Source organism: Sus scrofa, chromosome 9 (assembly GCF_054392235.1).
Source record: "Sus scrofa isolate SSC_HxYL_T2T_F1_AM1 chromosome 9, Sscrofa_HxYL_maternal_Yorkshire_Landrace_v2.0, whole genome shotgun sequence".
NCBI classification, from domain to species: Eukaryota; Metazoa; Chordata; class Mammalia; order Artiodactyla; family Suidae; genus Sus; species Sus scrofa.
The window spans coordinates 89,093,427-89,114,394 of record NC_139391.1 but is presented as its reverse complement, the minus strand read 5'-3'; the positions used below and the strand labels follow the sequence as shown (position 1 = coordinate 89,114,394).

The window sequence follows — 20,968 nt, the reverse complement described above, 5'->3', positions numbered from 1 at the left end:
CTCTGAGAGCTCTAAACTTTAGTTTTAGTTATAAAAGACATGCATGTTTTTCCCTACTAAATTTAGAGACTGATTTAGAGGAAAGCAAAATAAAAAAGATTAGCAAAGAAGATTTGGTCATTTGATGAAAATAGGCTCCTGCATGCCTAAGAACAATTAATCAATGTGGCAATATAATATTTTAAGTAAACAGAGAAGGAATCTTAGCTCCTTCAGGTATGAGCAATATATTTTCATTGTTTAAATCTCAAGGACATGATAAAGTCAAAACAAAACAGAAAATGACTTACTCTAAAAATTGCATGAGGGAGTTCTCTTCATGGCCCAGCAGTTAATGAACCTGACTAGGATCCATGAGAATGCAGGTCTGATCCCTGGCCTCTCTCAGAGGGTTAAGCATCCACTCTTGCCGTGAGCTGTGGTGTAGGTTGCAGATGCGGCTTGGACCCGCATTGCTGTGACTGTGGTGTAGGCCAGCAGCTGTATCTCTGATTTGACTCCTAGCCTGGGAACTTCCATATGCCATGGGTACGGCCCTAAAAAGCAAAATAATAATAATAATAATAATAAATAGAAATGAAAATGGCATGAAAATATAACTGTTTGGACATACCATTTTAATACTCCTTGTTAAAAAACAAACACTTCAGTTGTCACATTAATTGATAACTAAATTCAGTTTTGTGTTAATATGTGGCAATAAAAATGCTTAAGGTCATTTTAAAATATATTATTGATAAGGCCATCAAACTAAAATTATGCCAAAGTTTTTACATATTTCTTTGCTTCTTTTCAAATGTATTATTTGCAGGCAGATTATTTCCAAGGTAAATAAAAAAATCAGCTTCTCTCAAATCCTCAAACTTGCTATACACATTGAAGTATTTCCCTTTACTTGACTTTTGTATATTCAGAAATGACCTGAGAAATTAACTACTGAGAACATAACTACTGTTTTTTCTCTTGAAATCAAGAACTTACTGTGTATTTACAGAGTCAATTTTCCATGCTATTATCATTCCTAGTCTAATTTTAAACATCAGTATTAATTGTAACTTTCCATCAGTGTAAGTTCTGTTGTAAGGAGGAAACTGGAAGGTAGTGATTTCTAACTGCCAATGCCAGTTATGTTGAGAGATAGTGAAGGATCCTGAGCAAAATAATGACTACTTATTTATACTCACATCCCTTTTATTCATAATTGACTAAATGGACATGTTCATTATCTGAATCCACAAGTCACTCTGTAATACTAACAAACACACACATAAAAATTTCAATCTTAAATAGTTCACCAGGTATCTAAATATCATTTATTAATAATTTGATTTAATATAAGTCAAAGTCCTTAAGTTGAATAAGGATATTGGACATTATATGAAGCTCACATGCCAAAATGGTAGTGAATACTTCTTATTTCTTAATTCATAATTAATACTTATCAAGTCCTAAAATACTAGCATATTTTCAGTTTTAGAAGTTAAGTTGTTCCACTAGGTTTTTGAATTCTTGGGTTCCCTAATATTTTTTATGACCTTTGTTAGCCTCTATAAGCTAATTAAATAGCCCATTCAAGTTAAAAGATTTTATAATTCAACATATTCATTTACTATGAAGGAAGGAAGGATATCAGACTCTCATCAAGAGGTACAGGTGCTTCCTAACGATAGCAGATATGGAGCCTTCAGGCTCATTTTTGCAACCTCAGTCACAAGTTTAAAATAAACACAAAACAGTAACAAAAAAATCATGGCTGCAAATCTCAAAGGGCTGTTCTCCTTCTCAATGGGCAAGAAATATTTTCTTCATTAAGCTCACAAATAAAGAGCAACACAAAGTAAAGAACTAAATAACCAGATTTCTATCATCTCTCACCTGACTTAAAAAAAAAAAAACAAAAAACTCTGTCATCTCAGTAAAGATTATTAAATATTCTGATCACAAAACCAGAATCCTTATCGTTGCTGCCACCCAGTGAGGAATAAATTATTGGCCATACACAAAGCAGACTCAGAACCAAACTTGGTCAAGTACTTGAAACAAAAGCAGAATTATAAGAGAACAAGAGCAGTAATGAGGAAGGAGGGGAGCAAGGAGTGGTGAGGGAGGTTAAAGTACTGTTGGCACTTGTAAATAATTCTAAGGATCCACCCTACGCTCCCATAAAATGTCAAAGTTTTAATACCTATTAATGAGGAAATCACTCGAATGCAAAGAGTAAAGCTTATTCCAAGAGCATTTGAGAAGCTGAGAATGTAAAGGTATAGAAGAAGGTAGAGGAGGAGCAGAAGAAGAATGTTGTAAGGATAAGATTGCTAATTAGGTACAATCCTAGTTAATGTCCTATATGGCACTAAATCAGTAACTTTGGGGCTAGTCTTTTTCTACCAGATGGAAATTTACAAGTTAATCACAGTTGGTGGACTACAATTAAATAATAAATAGAAAAGTACAAAAAAGATACATTGTCTTGGGACCTATTAGGGAAAGTACACAGTGACATTAAAAGGGCCTGCTGTGTTCTGTTTTGTTTTGATTTTTCTTTTCCTATTTGCAGATTTGTATATCATTCCTTAATATCTTGTAATTTCAAGTGCCAGAGATTAATGTTTGGTGTATATATATATATTTTTTTTCTGTATATACTTGGGAACTGTGTATGGGATCTTAAGAGCTTCATATTTTTCATAATTGGGTACAAATTTCATATTAGAACTCCTATTTAATTAATGGCCAAATGGTTTTACATATTTTCCATTTTATCCTAATATGTCTCCATTCATTATATTAACTTATTACATCAAATATATACAGTAAAAATTTAAGTTCTTAATAATTTTTTGATTTTATTTTTTATTGAAGTATAGTTGATTTTCATTGTTGCGTTAGGTATACAGCAAAGTGATTCAGTTACATATATATATATATATATATATATATAATTTTTTTTTCAGATTCCTTTCCCTTATAAGTTATTTCAAATTATTGACTATAGTTCCCTGTGCTATACCATAAGTCCTAGTTGGTTATTTTATATATAGTAGTGTGTATATGTTAATCCCAAATTCTTAATTTATCCCTCCCCCACTTTTCCCCTTTGGTAACCATAGGTTTGTTTTCTATGTCTGTAGGTCTATTTCTGTTTTGTATAAAAGTTTATTTCTATCTTCTTTTTTAGATTCCATGTATAAATGATATCATATGATATTTGCCTTTCTCTGTCTGGCTTAATTAGTGTGATAATCACTAGGGCCATCCATGTTGCTGCAAATGGCATTATTTCATTCTTTTTTATGGCTTAGTACCATTCCATTGTGTATATATACCACATCTTTATCCATTCATCTGTCCATGGACACTTAGGTTGCTTCCATAACTTGGCTATCGTCAGTAGTGCTGTAATGAACATTGAGGTGCATGCATCTTTTCGAATTATGGTTTTCTCTGGATATATGTGCAGGATTGGAATTGCAGTATCATATGGTAGTTCTATTTTTAGTTTTTTAAGGAACCGCCATACTGTTTTCCATAGTGGTTGTACCAGTTTATAGTCCCACCAAGGGTGCAGAAGATTCCTTTTTCTCCACACCCTCTCCAGCATTCTTTTTTTGTAGACTTTTTGATGACGGCCATTCTGACAGGTGTGAAGTGATACCTCATTGTAGTTTTGTTTTGCATTTCTCTAAAACTTAGCAATGTTGAGCATATTTTCATGTGACTTTTAACCATCTGTATGTCTTCTTTGGAGAAATATCTACTTAGATCTTCTGCCCATTGTTTAAATGGGGTTGGGTTTTTTGTTTTGCTCTTGAGCTATATGTGTTGTTTGTGTATTTTGGAGATTAATCCCTGGTTGGTCACATCATTTGCAAATATTTTCTTCCATTTGGGAGGTTGTGTTTTTGTTTGGTTTATGGTTTCCTTATGCTGTGCGAAAACTTTTAAGTTTAATTAGATCACATTTTTTTATTTTTGTTTTTATTTCCATTATTCTAGGAGACAGATCCAAAAAGATATTGCTGTGATTTATGTCAGAATGTTCTGCCTATGATTTCCTCTAGGAGTTTATAATATCTGTTTTTACATTTAGGTATTTAATCCATTTTGAGTGTATTTTTGTGTATGGTGGTAGAGAATATTCCAATATCGTTCTCATACATGGAGCTGTCCAATTCTCTCAGCACCACTTATTGAAGAGATTGTCTTCTCCATTGTATATTCTTTTTTTGTAGAAATTATTTTTATTGCTATTATTATTTTGTTTTATTAAAATATAGTTAATTTACAAGGCTGTGATAATTTCTGCTATACAACAAGGTGACCCAGTCATCCATATTCATGTATCCATTCTCTCTCAGATTCTTTTCCCATACAAATTATCATGGAATAATCTGTGATAATCTCTGTGCTATACAGAGTTCTTTGTGCTATACAGCAAGTTCCTGTTAGCCAGTTGTTCCATATAACTCAGTGTGCATGTGCCAATCCCAACCCCCATTCCAGGTCTCCCAGGCCACAACCTGTCCCCTTTGGTAACCATAAGTTTTACAAAGTCTGTGAGTCTGTTTCTGTTCTGGAAATAAGTTCATTTGTATCCTTTTTGTTTTTAGATTCTGCATATGGGTGATATCATATGATATTCACCTTTCACTGTCTAGCTTCATTTAGTACTTTGGTTTCTAGGTCCATCTATGTTGCTACAAATGGTATTACTTCAGTCTTTTTTGTGGCTGAATAATATTCTGTTGTGTATATGTACCATATCTTATTTATCCATTCCTTTGTTGATGGACATTTAGGTTGTTTCCATGTCTTAACTATTGTAAATGTTGCTGCAGTGAACATTGGGGTGCATGCATCTTTTCAAATGATGGTTTTCTCTGGATAAATGCCTAGGAATGGGATTGCTGGATCATATGGTAGTTTTATTTTTAGTTTTTTTTGAGGAACCTCCATACTATTTCCCCTAGTGGTTGCACCAGTGTTCATTCCCACTGACAGTTTAAGAGGGTTCCCTCTTCTCCATACACTCTTCAGCGTTTATTATTTGTAGACTTTTGATGACAGCCATTCTGGCTGATGTAAGGTGGTACCGCATAGTAGTTTTGATTTGCATTTCTCTAATAATTAGTGATGTTGAACATCTTTTCATGTGTTTTTTGGCCTTCTGTATGTTTTCTTTGGTGAAATGTCTATTTTTTTATTGGGTTGTTTTTTTTTTTCTTTAAATTGAACTGCAGGAGGTGTTTGCATATTTTGGAGATCCACCTACTAAAGTAATGACGATAAAAACAAAAATAAACCAATGGGACCTAGTCAAACCAACAAGCTTTTGCACAGAAAAGGAAACCATAAAAAAATAAAAGACAACCTACACAATCGGAGAAAATAGTTTCAAATGATACAACTGACAAGGGCTTAATCTTTGAAATATACAAACAACTCATACAACTCAGTAGCTAAAAAATCCAACAACCCAACTGAAAATGGGCAAAAGACCTGAATATACATTTCTCCAAAGAAGATATACAGATGGCCAACAAGCACATGAAAAAATGCTCAACATCTCTGATTATTAGAGAAATGCAAATCAAAACAATTCTGAGATACCATCTCACACCAGTCAGAAAGGTCATATTAATACATCCACAAATAACAAATGCTGGAGAGGGTGTGGAGAAAGGGAAGCATCCTGTACTATTGGTGTAAATTGGTACAACCACTATGGAAAACAGTATGGAGGTACCTCAGAAAACTAAGTATAGAACTTCCATATGGAGTTCCCGTCGTGGCGCAGTGGTTAACGAATCCGACTAGGAACCATGAGGTCACGGGTTCGGTCCCTGCCCTTGCTCAGTGGGTTAACGATCCGGCGTTGCCGTGAGCTGTGGCGTAGGTCGCAGACGCGGCTCGGATCCCGCGTTGCTGTGGCTCTGGCGTAGGCCGGTGGCTACACCTCCGATTCAACCCCTAGCCTGGGAACCTCCATATGCTGCGGGAGCGGCCCAAGAAATAGCAACAACAGCAACAACAACAACAACAGACAAAAAGAGGCAAAAAGACAAAAAAAAAAAAAAAAAAAAAAAAAAAAAGAACTTCCATATAAGCTTGTAGTCTCACTCTTGGGCATATATCTGGACAAAACTTTCCTTGAAAAAGACACATGCACCTGTATGTTCATTGCAGCACTATTCACAATAGCCAAGACATAGAAACAACCCAAGTGTCCATCTACAGATGATTGGATTAAGATGTGGTGTATATACACAATGGAATACTACTCAGCCATAAAGAAGAACAAAATAATGCCATTTGCAGCAACATGGATGGAACTAGAGACTCTCATACTGAGTGAAGTAAGTCAGAAAGAGAAAGACAAATACCATATGATACCACTTATATCTGGAATATAATATGTGGCCCAAATGAACCTTTCCACAGAAAAGAAACTCATGGACTTGGAAAACAGACTAGTGGTTGCCAAGGGGGAGGGGAAGGGAGTGGGACAGACTGGGAATTTGGGGTTAATAAATGCAGACTATTGCATTTGGAAAGGATAAGCAATGAGATCTTGCTGCATAGCACTGGGGACTGTATCTAGTCACTTGTGATGGAGAATGATGGAGCATAATGTGAGAAAAAGAATGTATTTATGTGTGTGTGTGTGTGTGCGTGTGACGGTCACTTTTCTGTGTAGTAGAAAATTGACAGATCACTGTAAACCAACTATAAGAAAACATAAAAATCATTAAAATATTAAAAAATTGATGAATATTAATATGCTCATTTATTCCAAAAGCAAAGTAACTGAACATTTATCACTGACAAATATGTTAAAGTACATAGTTTAGTTTTTATTTGAGTAATATATTTTGAACTGAAACTTTGTGGTACTTTTCTACAATTTATTAGTATTACTTTCCCTGTACTCTGTTATACTCTAAATGTCTTTATTATTATTATAATCTTTTTATGTGTTTGGTTTCACAGATTATTTGTTTTTAAAAGGCAAAACACAGAATTAAAATATAAATGCTTTGTTTTGTTTTTAATTTGGGATTTCATTTTTTTTTTTTTTTTGGCTTTTTAGGGCTCCACCCATGGCATATGGAAGTTACCAGTCTAGGGGTCGAATCAGAGCTACAGCTGCTAGCCTACACTACAGCCACAGCAAGGTGGGATCCGAGCCCTGTATACAACCTATACTGCAGCTCACAGGAATGCCGGATCCTTAATTCACTGAGTGAGGCCAGGTTGAACCCGCATACTCATGGATACTAATCAGATTCACTTCTGCTGCAACACAGTGGAAACTTCTGCTTTGGGTTTTAGGTGGTATTATGGTATATATAGATAAATAAATTCAAATATACATCAGTGCCTGTATAGCGCTGGGGTTATTTCCTTTGGGAGATTAAAATGAACTCTATATTTTAATTTCTTTCTTCACACTTCATGGGTTGCTCCATTTTTCTCTTCAATAGTGATTCTACAAAATAAAACTAAAACTGTTCAATTCTATTTATATATGAATATATAATTAAAATATGTTATACAATATAAACAATATTTTTTGAGCCTGTAATGTACAGGTCTCTGTGAGAGGATTAAGGATATTAGGGGAAAAAATCCTTTAAAATATAAACAAAGTATTAAATGAAATATCATTAATATAAATTTTAATTTATGCATATTTTACACATTGAAAATTGAGATAAATTGCTAGGTCTGCTTCTTGAATCTACACTTGTTAAATCCATCACATCCAGCTTTAGAAACGCTTAATACAATTCCTTAATGCCTTACACTTTTCAGCACTCTACGTATTTCAGGGAGCTTTCAAATTCAGTGTTTAATTCTTATATTCTTATGAAGGAAAGTAGGCAGAAACAGAAAAAGAAACACATTTAGGGTTTTTAAGTGACTTGTTTGTGGTCAAACAAGTGTCTATGAACTTGCTTTTGACTTTGACTCCAAGTTCAGATCCTTTTTCACAATAATTTTAGTTCCTTTTTCAAAAACACATTGTCGATGCTGAAAATGAAACTGTTGGTGGATGCCTGGGGCCACTTCTTTTCTTCACTCTCACTGGCATCTTTGTTCCACAGTAGAGGACATTGGCATGCTTGAAGGACTGTATGTGGTATAGAGTGACAAACACATGGCAGCCCAAATTATAGATTTGATATTTTCTCTCATGAATAGTGAGAATTTGGATAAGTATTCATTTCTCTGGTCCCAGTACTGTGTTAAATGAAGAACTATTCAACCAAATGTTTGTTCAAGTCCATTCCAGCCAGATTATACTGTTCTACAAAATATTGGGTATTACTCTATTACAAAATTGAACTTGACCAAAAAAAGATGGATCCAATTTTTCGACAAAGTTTCCTAGTCATAGATAACTCTTTTTTTCTGTATATTTCACCTTGCGGATAAATGTCTAGTGTACTTAATAAAATGATAATCCTTCAGTCTAGATGGAAGGCCTCAATGGTAGAAAAATCGTTTGTATAATCATAGCACTTCTATATGCTAGAGAGTGTCTTGAAATATGTAATTATTCTAAAAGTCAAAGTTGAACTTCTCTTAAATTACTTACTTCCAAAAATCAAACAAGAAAAACCATTCATTTAAGAAAGACTGATATAGCAAAATTACTGACTTTTGTTACAAATTTGAGATTAAAAATCCCCCAAATCTTACAAAGTGGGTATTTTCAACATCTTGAGTTACTAGTCTTTTGAACAAGAATGTTTATTTTCAAAATGCCCTAAGCCTGATATAGTGTTACTGTGACATGTCAAATTGAATTACATCATGTAATAAAACATACTTAGAAAAGTACATTATTCTAGAGTACAGTATTCTCCCCTTATCCGAGGTTTCATTTTCCGTGGCTTTGGTTAATGTATAATCAACCGAGTTCCAAAAATACTAAACGGAAAATTCCAGAAATAAATAATTCATAAGTTTTAAACTGCACATCATTTAGAGTAACATGATGAAATCTCACGTTGTCTCACCCAAGACATGAATCATCCTTTGGTCCAGTGTAACTTACTGTTTAGTCACTTGGTAACAGACTTTGTTATCAGATATAATGCCTGGTTTTGCAGTGCTCGTGTTCACGTAACACATGTTTTACTTACAAGAGTACTGATGCTGGCAATTTGGATATGCCAAAGAGAAACCATAAAGTGCTTCCTTTATTTATTTATTTATTTATTTTATTTATTTACTTTTTGCCTTTTAGGCCTGCACCCATGGCATATGGAGGATCCCAGGCTGGGGGTCGAATCAGACTGTAGCCACTGGCCTATGCCACAACCACAGCAACATCAGATCTGAGCCGTGTCTGCAACCTACACCACAGCTCATGGCAACGCCGAATCCTTAACCCACTGAGCAAGGCTAGGAATCAAATCCACAACCTCATGGTTCCTAATTGAATTCATTTCTGCTGTGGTGGGAACTCCTAAAGTGCTTCCTTTAAATGAAAAATAAAAAATTTCAACTTAATGAGATAAGAGAAATTGTATGCTGAGCTCGCTAAGATGTACAGTAAAAGCAAATCTGTCTGTGAAATTGTGACAAAGGGAAAAGAAATGCATGTTTGTTTTGCTGTCACATGTCAAACTGCAAAAGTATAGCCAGAGTGCAAAAATGGGTCAAGAAAAGGAAGTACATTTGTGAAAAAAGGTATTTTTAGAGAGAGAGAGATCATGGTCACATAACTTTTATTACAATATATTAATTGTTCTGTTTTATTGGTAATTATTTTTAAACTCTCACTGTGCCAAAACTTTACCATAGGTATGTACATTTAGGCAAAATCATAGTGTATGTAGAATTTTGTACTGCTTTTACTTTCAGGCATCCACTATGAGTTTGGAAAGTATTTCCCTCGGATAAAAGGGGACTGCTGTAGTATTCTTCCAAAACTTAGAAAAAAACATCTCTTATAAAAGATGTATATAAATATATCTTAAATTTCCTCCTATGTATATAAGCAAATCATGTATAAATTGAGGTATCATATTAGTATATCTTTATTAGACCCTTTAAAATATTATTTACTAATTAACTGGATGCAGTTTTTTTCTTGGAAAATACAAGATTTTGGTAAGGAACATTTGGAAAATTGAGTGTTTAGAAGAAGGTGTCATCGCCTCAGTCTCAACAGATACACAGTTGCCAGCAAGGATTAGTTTTCATTTCTTATTTGACAGCAAGTTGAGCCTCTCTGCCTCTTTAGTGCAGAGCAGACCCACATGAAACCAAGGAAGAAACATACAAGCTTGCATTCACAGAAGATTTAGACATGATTACAATTTATTTGCCCAAATTCCTAATTTGTCTCACTAAGAAACTTGATATCTGATTAGATTTTTGTTTTATGTGAAGCCAATATGTAGAACAGATTATATGCCAACTGTATCAATTTAAAATTCCTGTTGTTTGGATGTATAATCACAATGGATTTGCAACGGTCAGATTTTAGATTTCTAGATTCTTATGAACTATACTTAACATTTAAGGACACAAGGGTAAAAATTTTGAAGACTATTTCTAGAAGTATAAAGAAGATAATATTGAAATAATTTTGAACTCTTGAAGATACATTATATAGTAAAGCAAATAAGTAGTCTTGTTAATGTTTAAAAATTCAAAAAATTACAGCACATGACAGGGAAGTGGAAAGTTTCTTCTTACCATATAACTATTTCCTCAAGTCATTACTAGTCTTGATAAATATGGATTTATTTCTCTTTATCAGTGTTGCTAATTGTCCTTGACAAGAAGATTGGTCCACTGTTAGTAAATCTCTCATGCAGGATGCACATGTCTCTTTCTGAAATTTAAAGATAAAACATTAATTATAAGGTGACTTAAAGAGTTCAACTATATCAATAAACATGTAAAAATCAAGAATTCTGGTATAATAACAGGCAAAATTGAGTAATTTAGTGGACTCAACTTTATTTCAAATTGCATATCTAGAAAACAGTAGTCTCATTACTTAAAGCCACACCACATTTTCCACTCAAGCCATTTGGTGGATTATAAGAGGATTACTTTATAGTGATAAAATGGAACGTATAACAGTTTTAGATGTGTATGCACATAGAAAAATATTCTCAATGTATGTAAATATTTTCAAATGTTGAATAAAACTTTACTTAGAAAAAATCCAACTTATTCATGGTGTATAATTCTTTTTTATACATCATTGGATTTGATTTGCTGATGTTTTGTTAAGGGTTTAAGTACCTGTATTCTGGTCTGCAGTTTTCCTTTCTTCTAATGTCTTTGCCAATTTGGGTATTAGAGTAATATATTGACTTCATAGAGTGGGTTCAGAAATATTCCCTCTGCTATTTTCTGGAACAGATTGTAGAGAATTGGTATAATTTCTGCTTTAAATATTTAGTAGACTCACCAATGAACCTGTCTGGGCATGGTAGTTTATCTTTGGAGAGGTATGAATTAATGATTCAATTATTCTAATCCATTTAGGCCTCTTGAGATTATCTGTTTCTCCTTGTGTGACTTTTTGGTGAATTGCATCTTTCATGAAACAGGTTAGTTATTCTAAATTATCAAATTTGTGAGCATAGTGTTATTTATGATATTCTTTTATTACCCTTTTAAAGTATATGGAATTGGTGATGATGGCTAGTCTTTTATTTTTGCATTAGTAATTTGTATGTTCTTAGCATTTGTTTTAATTATTACTTAGAGTTGTATTTCTCTGCTTCTCTTACCTATATGGTTTCATATATTGTCCACTTTTTCCATTATATCCCTTAGCATATTAAGTGTAGATGTTTTAAAGTCCCAGGCTTATAATTCCAACATCTCTGCCATAACTGAGTCTGGTTTTTGGTACTTGTTGTGTCTCTTTAGACTTTTTTTTTTAGTGCATATTATAATTTCTTATTGTAATACAGACATGCTATATTAAGTTAAAGGAACTGGGGTAGATAGGCAGTGTGAGGCTTTAAAGTAAAGTGTTAGGCTAAAAAGTAAAGCTATCTTTATTCTTTGCTGTAGCTGTGGTATCAGAGGCTAATTTGCCTTTAATCTCCTTGTTTTTATTTCCCATGTTGTCTTTGGGTGTCTCTAGAGAGTCCTTAAAGAGGGTCTAAGACTTCTAAGACTTTCTAGGAAAGGGAAACATTTTATATGCCTGTGATTAGGTCTCAGTCTTTTAGTGAGCCTGAGTTGTGTATTTCTCTCCCCATATCAAAGGCTGTTGAAAGCTGTATTTGTATATTTCCCTTCTACCAGATATGTTATGATTTGGTAAAATTCCAGGCAGTTAGGCTCTGATAAAATAGATTTTGTTGAGAGAAGTTTCTTGTTGAAGAACACAGATAGCTCTCAGCATATTTCAAAACATACTTTTTTCAGGTTTTTTGTTTGTTTTATTTTTTTGTTTGTTGTGTTTGTTTTTGTGGGTTTTTTTTTTTTTTTTTTTTGATATGAAGACTGGAGTGAGGAGTTCCCGTCGTGGCGCAGTGGTTAACGAATCCGACTGGGAACCATGAGGTTGCGGGTTCGGTCCCTGCCCTTGCTCAGTGGGTTAACGATCCGGCGTTGCCGTGAGCTGTGGTGTAGGTTGCAGACGCGGCTCGGATCCCGCGTTGCTGTGGCTCTGGCGTAGGCTGGTGGCTACAGTTCCGATTCAACCCCTAGCCTGGGAATCTCCATATGCCACGGGAGCGGCCCAAGAAATAGAAACAACAACAACAACAAAAAGACAAAAGACAAAAAGACAAAAGACAAAAAAAAAAAAAAAAAAAAAGACTGGAGTGATGACTTACAAGCTCCTTTCATGTTGGCCAGGTTTTTACTGCAATTGCCCTATGATGGTGTGCTCAAAGATATCCTGTCACTTCAGTTGTCATGCCCAGTGCTTCAACCGTAGAGCTGTTTGTGGTTTTGAAACTCACAGGTTTATTTTTTTACAATCTTTAATGTACTCTCTCCTTTACCTTGAATATTCTACCCTCTGGTATTAGCACTAGAATTAGCTAATTTCCATTTTCCTTTCTAAACTCACTTCACTGTACTTCTCCATAGTACTGAGCTTTTGTTCCATCGCCTCTCCCCAACTCCTGCTTGTTGGGTGTCCTCCCTTGGCTTGTACTACCTTCTTGGATAACACTTTTTACAATATTTTGCAGCTTTCTTTTCACTTGCTTGTCGCTTTGACCAGAATTTTTCTCTAACACTGCTGCTTGTCCCATAGGTATTGTACCATTACTGATCATCAAAGTAATGGGTAAATAACACCTGGTAGACACTTTACTATTGCATTTAAAATATTAAAAGAATAATGATAGGATTAGAGAATGTGTTGTGTGGTCTTTAGCCATTGTTTACCAAGCTTTTTTAAAATGAGGGTGAGTGAGTAGGTAGGTTGTTCATATGAAGCAATATAGAAGTATTTGTAAAGAAACGCTAAACTTGGAGTCAGCTGATTTTTTTTTCAGAACCAATACCACAACTTAATAGTTGCTGTCCTTGACCAAGCCATTTAACTTGCCCAAGCATAAGTTTATCCTTTAACATTTATCCACTTCATAGGATGAGAGGCTTGGTAGGATTTTCAGCCTCATGGTTTTGCCAACCTCATCGGATAGTTGGGATTAAGTAGAAAATTCCAAAGGATGATAATTTATAATCTGCATCATTTTCCTCATATTGGTTTTGATTTTGAAGTTTCCAGTCATTCAGCTATGGAAGAGAAACAGAAGTGGAAATTCAGTTTAATTCACTTTTAGTTCTATGATTATGACTTGGTTCTGCCTACTCCCTGTGGTTCAACTGTGGATCACAGCCTGTAGGTTGGTCTTCTCTGGCTGTAATCATTTTTTCCTAAAGACTAGGGAAATCAGACTAGATTTCCCCTAGTATGCTACAGTATGACCCTTTCTACTTGTTCAATGATCAGAGCAAATTTAAAGAGAACCAGTTTATAAACTCAACCTCCTTCTTGCCCCATAGCCAGCCCCACTGATGGTTGCTTCTAGATGTCAGAGACTTGTTTTAAGGTGCAATATTCACAGAGTTCTAGGCAGGAAGTGTATCCCACAGGGTGCTGGTCAAAGCCATGAAGGGCCTGTCCTGCTGCTGATGCTCACAAAAATGTCTTTCCAGCCTGTCCTGTGGCAGCTGTGGAGTGCTCAGATGGTGTCATCACAGTTACAGACACAAGGCTCAAGTGTGCTTGATTTTTCCTTTGGAAATTTTGATATGTGCTGCTTTAATTGCTTTATTATTTTTTAAAAATGATATACTTTGAGGGAAAAAGAGCTAACTATGAGGCTTGCTCCCTGAGTTGAAGAGTCATGTAGTCAGTGAGAAGGGTAGACCCAGTTCATATGCCTTTGGAGCCCTCGAGATATCTGTGGTGGAGGCCAGTCCCCTGAAGTTACAAAGTCTGTGTTTGTCAGCACTTGGTAGGATGCAAACAGATCTGCCTTTTCCCTGTGGAACACAGTAGACCTTCTTGAGCAAGAACAGAAAAGAGAGTCACCAAAACTTTCATTTTATGACTTGATGATGGTAGTCTTGAAGGACAATCGCAATCACTCAAAAGAGTCATCAAACTTCCTAATCTTAAGTGACTGAGGCCTCAAATATCTTAAAGTCATTTCAGAAGACTATATGACAAAATCAGAAATAGTTAATGTCTTTGATAAGGATGTTCAACTGCTTGCCCCAAAAAATGCTGAAAGGAAAAGAGTGCAAAAATCGAAGGAATAGAAAACATCAGCACACAAAGGAACAGGAGGTCAACTATAAAGAGAGCCAGTTAAATATCTTTTATTGAACTCCTGTGCTTAAGGTGATAAACTTACCTGCTTTCTTTAGAAAAGATTACATAGATGATGACAAGTTGGCACTGAACAAAAATGATATAAAAAATGGAAACCAAGGAGTTACCATTGTGGCGAAATGGGATGCCTGATGTCTCTGCAGCTCAGGGATGCAGGTTCAATTCTTCCCCACCCCTTTGCCTGACACAGTGGTTAAAGAATCCAGTGTTACTGCAGTTATGCATAGGTCATAGCTGTGGCCTTGATCTGATCCCTGACCTAGGAACTCCATGTGCAGCAGGATAGCCAAAAAAGGAAAAAGAAAAATGGAAACCAAGATTATTAGTCAGAAGTCAAATTGAAGAAGCTCTTTGATGCTGTTAACTTAAATGTCCCCTTAAATACAATTAAATGGAAGAAAGAATGAATATTTTAAAAGTTCCCAAACAAAGCAGTCATCTTTCTATGCAGTGAGAAAATGCACAGTTTGGAAGTGAGCTTCAAAAGCTTTCCCCGATTCTCCAGACACAGGCTGATCTAAATCAGTAGTATAAAGTGCAATTTTGCAGAGTATCAACTGAGAAGGAAATATACTTCTTAGAAATGGAGGAGGAACTGTACATAGTATATGAAAACATTAGCCTTATAGATCAAAATATTGACTTCTACAGAAACATCGCCAAAGACCTGGAGAAACAACTGGACGTTCCATTTCCTTCAACCCAAGGTGGATCAGTTACCATGAGAAATAGTACAAGAAAATTTGTTGGCTATAATTTCGACCAAGAGAAAACTCTATAATCTAAGGAAAGGAAATGGTCACAACAGGCAAATTAGAGTTTGGAATCCAGCTTTTTCCACATGACCCCTTTGTGTCCAAAATTCCACCTGCAGCCCAGAGCAGTGGCCCAAAGAAGTCTGGTAATTCCCTCTCTTATCAGGTCCCCAGGAGAGCATGAGAGGCAAAATGTGAAGGTTTAGGGATTCAGGGTGATGTTTACGTTTGATTAAATCTTACAGCAGCTAAATCCCAAATATTTACAGACTCAGCAGGATATTTGACTTGTTTTCTCTCTTTAATTCTAAGGGATGTCTTTTGGTTGAACTTGTTACTTAATTGATGTTATATTTACTCTTTTGAAATTTTATACAATTATAACTATATACATATTATTTCCAATAGCTGGCTTTACTGTATTTTTTTTTTGTTTTGTCTTGTCTTTTTGCTATTTCTTTGGGCCACTCCCGCGGCATGTGGAGGTTCCCAGGCTAGGGGTCGAATCGGAGCTGTAGACACTGGCCTATGCCAGAGCCACAGCAACGCGGGATCCGAGCCACGTCTGCAACCTACACCACAGCTCACAGCAACGCCAGATCGTTAACCCACTGAGCAAGGGCAGGGACCGAACCCATAACCTCATGGTTCCTAGTCGGATTCGTTAACCACTGCGCCACGACGGGAACTCCTTTTTTTTTTTGCTTTTTTAAAAAGTTTTTATTATAGTTGATTTTCTGTTTTATATATATATATATACATATATATGTATATGTATCTTTTTTAGGGGGGCTGCACCTGTGGCATATGGAAGATTCCAGGCCAGGTGTGGTGATCTACACCACAGCTGCAGCAACACTGGAGCCTTAACCTGCTGCACTAGGCTGGGAATTGAACCCATGCTGCTGCAGAAACAATGCCAGATCCTTAACCCAATGTACCACAGTGGGAACTCCAAGATGGCTTTACTTTAATTTTTAGAATATATAAGTTTATTTCATGAAGTTCCTATTGTGGCTCAGCAGTTGACGAACTTGATTAGCATCCATGAGGATGCAGATTCAATCCCTGGCCTGGCTCAGTGGGTTAAGGATCTGGCATTGCCATGAGCTGTGTGTAGGTCACAGACACACTACAGGTCGTAGGCTTGGATCCCATGTTGCTGTGACTCTGGTGTAGGCTGACGGCTATAGCGAGCCTGGGAGCCTCCATGTGCCGTGGGTGCGGCCCTAAAAAGACAAAAAAAAGGCCAAAAAAAAAAAAGGTTTATTTCATCAGGTCATCTAGCATTAGATAATATTATTATTATATTATAATTACTTAATTGATGCTTTATTATTTAAATTATAACTGAAGTTGGACCTGACCATGTGGATATAAGAAACACTAAAGATCATTTCCATATGCTATGCAATGATAACCCATCTCTAAAAGTAACCTAATGTTTACCTCAATAAATATTGATTGGGTCAAACACTATAAAGGAAACAAAAAAACAAAAAACACAATCACATCCCCTGCTAAACTTAGTATTTTTGTTAATTCAGGCCTAATTTTGTAGATTAATTTTGGGAAGTTACTATTTTGCAACCTTTTGTTTTATATTTATTCTTTGTGATTTTTGCTGTGTTGTTTATAATATTATTTACTCTTTTCACCTTTTCAAATTTTATTCAGTCAAAATAAAATATGCTTCTATGGCCCCTGAGTTATACATTTAACTTGAAAAGATTCTCCTCAATCTAATTTTAATTTTCTCTCTCTCTCTATTATTTTTATGGTTACAAATTTTTAAATTTAATTTTTTTCCTCATTCAACCACGTATTTTATTTTTAGCACTCACATCAAAAGTTATATTCTTTCCCTTATCCCTTCTGCCTTCCTTCGATTTTTCTCTTTTAACATAACTAAGCAACCCAGAACTTAGTGGTTTAAAACAATTGTGATTAATTATCTATTGTAATATTTGCATCAGGAATCCTGATAGAGCTCATCTGAGCAATTCCTCTGTTCCATATGGGGTGGACTGGGCCAAAAGTTACGGGAAGGTGTTATGTCTTTGTCTGACATTGTCCTCTGTGCTTCTCCATATGTCCTTTCTCTCTCCGTATGGTGTGTCATCATTTAGTAGTCTGGCCTGAGCATCTTTAGCTCTTGGCAGCTGGCTTCCTACATTGAAAAGTGGAGCCTCTTAAAGGTCTCTTGAAGACCTTGAGCAAAGTTGGCCAAGTACATTTAAAATGTGATTCCATTCTGGTTTGCATTAGGAAGGAGTTGGAAATCCCACATCATACTCCCACCCCCAAATCACAATGAAGTTTTTCCATAGGGTTTATGTGACAATTCATGCTTAAAATGTTTAAAATTTGACCTTTGTCATGTTCTAAATTCTCATGTATTTTTGAGTCTGTTAGCCCTGCTTTCTAACAGTGTTCATGACATCAGTAAGTGAAACAGTAGCACAGAAAGAGGCAAGGCCACTACTCTGGTGTGAATGACAGTGACCCTTGTTAAGCAACCTGCTACCATGCTTAATTTTTTCTTGTCTGGCAGGGGTGCACAATGACAAACAAATATCCTTATGGCTGCCCCAGGTACCCAGTGACATTCCCAAGCTAGATGCATTGACCAGAGAACTCTAGCCTGACCCTTGATGAGTGCAGTACAAGCATAGACTGGTTAAGCAGCTATGCTTTCCTGCCTTCACAGCGAGATCCTCAGAGATGACTTGCCAAATAGATTCTGAACCTGACAGCAGGTCGTACGGGGGTTGAGTCACTTAATAGCAATCCTTACCTTAGAGATGAGAGTGTTTTAGTCTTGAAAGAGATGTCATCACCCAAAAGAGACAATAGAGTGTCCATAAGCAAAAGCACAAACATGACAGCCATTGTCCCACACAGTGAAGTGTATCACATAATCAGTTAGTGAGCCAAGAGCAGTTAGTTAAACCTTATCAAGTGTCTTAGGGTGTGGTTATGCTGTCCTTTATGCCAGCTATTTCAGCTGCTCCCTATTCACCCTACTGGTGAGGAGGGAGTTCCTCCTTAGGCCACCCACGTGTAGGATGGCCAAACACATGACAAGTGACACTAACTAGTTGACATTACTGCAGTTTATTAGTCACATGAACTCAGAGTCTGAGTGTGTGGACAATGCACACTGTTCAGGACCAGCCAAGTTTACACTTGGAAGGATGAACAAGCAGGGATGGTGAGAGGCAGACTTTGTAGAACCAAGAAGGTAGAATGGGAGTTCCCATTGTGGCTCAGCAGTAACAAATCTGACTAGCATCCATGAGGATGCAGGTTCAATCCCTGGCCCCACTCAGTGGGTTAAGGATCTGGCATTGCCATGAGCTGTTGTGTAGGTCTCAGACATTGCCTGGATCTCGAGTTGCTGTGGCTGTGGTGTAGGCTGGCAGCTGCAGCTCTGATTTGACCCCTGTAAATGTCCATATGCCATGGGCATGCCCCCCCCCAAAAGAATGTAGGATGACCCCTTGTTCTGATGGTTGAGGTGCTTGGTTTGTTTGAATAAACCTGTGGCCTAGCAGGAAACTGAAACCAGGTATTTGGAGATAAGTAGGAACTGTGCCTGGTCCCTTGGATAGTGGACTTATGATATCAAAGTCCAGAGGGGAACTTGCAATTAGGCCATTCCAAGACCTTTTGATTTCATCAGATGTCAAGGTAGCATATAATAATGGGTTTTACACTTAAGCCTTACACTGTATATGGATTCTGTCCATTTTTGCTGAATGTATTTTGAAACTCTGGTGTTAGGTATATTGAAATTTAGTTCTATTGCCTCTTCTTGGAACATAATCCCTTTATCATAACGTTTATAAATCATATATTTGATAGGAGACTGATATCCAGAATATACTGGAAAAAAAAAACCTTACAACTGAACAGGAAAGACAAGTAACCACATTAAATAATGAACAAGGAGTTGGAATAAACATTATTCTGAAAACTGGCCAGTGAGCACATAAAAAGATGTTCAACATCATTATTCATCTCAGAAAAATGCAAATCAAAGCCACAATTAGATATCAATTAACACTATAGGACGGCATATAATAAGTCATGAGAGCAGAGAAATTAGAAATTTAAGATGCTACTGGTGAGGATGTAAAATGGTGCAACAGCTTTGGAAAAGATTTTACAAGTTTCTCAAAAGGTTAAGCATAGAGTTATCATAGTACACCCACACTAGGTGTATACTCAAGAGAACTGGACTATGTCTAAACACTTACCACATGTGTGTATGTGGAAAACCCAAAACAATCTACATGTGACATATCTGTTAATTCAGCAAGATTCCTAGACAAATAATATATAAAATGTGATTGCATTTCCAAATAAGATCAATTAATAGAAAATATTTTTAAATGACAGCATTTAAGTTAATATCAAATAGGTAATACTTGGTAATAAATATGAAAATATGTGCAAGAACTTTTCAGTGGAATCTATAAAACGTGAGAAAGAGGAATCAAAGCCTACATAGATGGTAGGACATACCATACCAAAAGCAGAAAGGCTCATAAGGTGAAGTTGTGATTTCCCTACTAATTTCTCTGTATAATTAATATAGTCCATATCAAATTTTTAGCAAGTTATTTTTGTGGAAAATAACATTTTTCCAAAATTAATGTGAAAATATAAAGCAAGACTATTAGGACCAGGTGAATTTTCTTTTCATAGTTTCCTATTTCTGAGACCCTTTTTCCTTGTGGCTATGCTCTACATTCGACGACCCCAGTGTTCTTTTTTAGAATTTCCCACGTCAAAACATCCTCATTTCATTTAGTGAGCTCTACTCCACTTTTGAAGCCATGGCATACACTGGAGCATTTAGAGAAAGAAAATAAGCATTTAGAGAAAGAAAATAAGAGTAGGTTTTTCCCCACCTTTTGGCAGACTACATAAAGTAAACAGTCCTCAGTCCCCTTCTGATGTTGATTCCAAGATTCTTTTCTAAAAACTCACCTTTGGAGCTGTTTCCTATCTTTGAGTGGCATGGAATGACCAACTCTTCCGTTACCCTAAATTTCCCAATCCTACTGACTCCTTTTAGTTCACAATTGACCCATTTCTCTTGTTTGCTAAGTCCTTGCAATCTTCTGAGGTCACCAGCACAGGTATTTTTTTATTAGTATTTATTTTGGCATTTCAATAGGTTTTACAAAAGGAGTAGAGAAAAATCTGGGTGTTCACTTACGCATCTTGACCCAAGTATTTCATTGTGCAGGTATTTTCTACCCGTATCTAACTACTGTTCAAATTAGTTTTAAAATAATAAGGAAATTCTTGACACCTGATTGTTGACTAAAAGTCAGGGGAAGAACAAGAG

At 35.9% G+C, this 20,968-nt stretch overlaps 1 protein-coding gene across 2 annotated transcripts in view; it reads left to right on the top strand.

Annotated features, from left to right (window-relative positions):
* The window catches only part of AGMO (alkylglycerol monooxygenase), a 668,498-nt gene that overhangs the window by 449,391 nt on the left and 198,139 nt on the right, over positions 1-20,968 (top strand). The window contains exon 13 of one of the 2 annotated variants that reach the window (XR_014815905.1): positions 11,521-11,585. The exons of the other annotated variant lie outside the window; for it this stretch is intronic. The gene's annotated coding sequence lies outside the window, so the exon portion shown is untranslated. Of the gene's footprint in view, positions 1-11,520; positions 11,586-20,968 lie in introns of those variants that run through there. 2 annotated transcript variants of the gene reach the window in all.